Here is a 938-nt window from a genome sequence, read left to right as displayed (position 1 = left end):
ATAGATGTGTATATATTCTTATTACTACCTACATGTAAGTATTACTAATATTCGGCTTATTTGTATTGTGTACTGACAGCATTCACTCCTACATCTCAATTATGTTGAATGTATTGTTGCCATGCAATGTCATGCCCTGTGTGCCAGGTCAAACTGTGAAGAACATTTTTGATTGTACTCTGCTTCACATTAAGAAGCAACGCTCATAGTAAATATAAATATATTCTATATGAACCTTACTTCACTACTGTTCTTAAAAAAAGTGGACAGCTTGCCATGGCGGAGTAAGGCTTGATTCAAAAATGGAGCTTGTGCTCCCCTAGCTTACAGGTTTTCCGCGCTTAAGCTAAACCGTATGACTAGGTTGTGGCAATTTATCAGCGAAGTACCACGCGACCAGGCAAAGCACACGCATACTTGATGCATTCGTACAGTAATCAGCTTTTATTTCTTTAGAATCGGTGTGCTTGATGAAAGCCTACTTAGGCGTGCCTTGTGAACTTATGAGTATTAAGGATTTATTTATTTGTATTGGGGTATTTACAGTAAGAAATTATGATTGCTTCATTATATTAGGATTGATGGGCTCACCTAATTTGAAACGACTTAGGGTTAGATAAACTAAACTTGAAGTCGCTCGGTGTTGTCATTAAAATAGTCTCCTGTCCTCAACAAGCACGGCAAAAGGAAACACTCAAATTACCTCCAAAATAAATGGTATTTTAGTTAGAATACAGATGCCCAAACTACCTATTAGCAAAACAGTTCAAACGTATTCAGCCACTCTCTCTTCCCTCACTTGATACTTTAGAACAATATCATAGAATTGTTTATTGGTTGTCTACCCACTTTTGACAATTGCGGACAGCAATAATTAATAAACAGTAATCGTCATGTCTTCCATACCTTTCACTTGAATTCTCAATCAGTACAGTGAA

This window comes from Rhipicephalus microplus, chromosome 3 (assembly GCF_043290135.1).
Source record: "Rhipicephalus microplus isolate Deutch F79 chromosome 3, USDA_Rmic, whole genome shotgun sequence".
Lineage (NCBI taxonomy): Eukaryota > Metazoa > Arthropoda > Arachnida > Ixodida > Ixodidae > Rhipicephalus > Rhipicephalus microplus.
The sequence above is the reverse complement of the archived record's forward strand: the minus strand, read 5'-3'. Positions refer to the sequence as shown.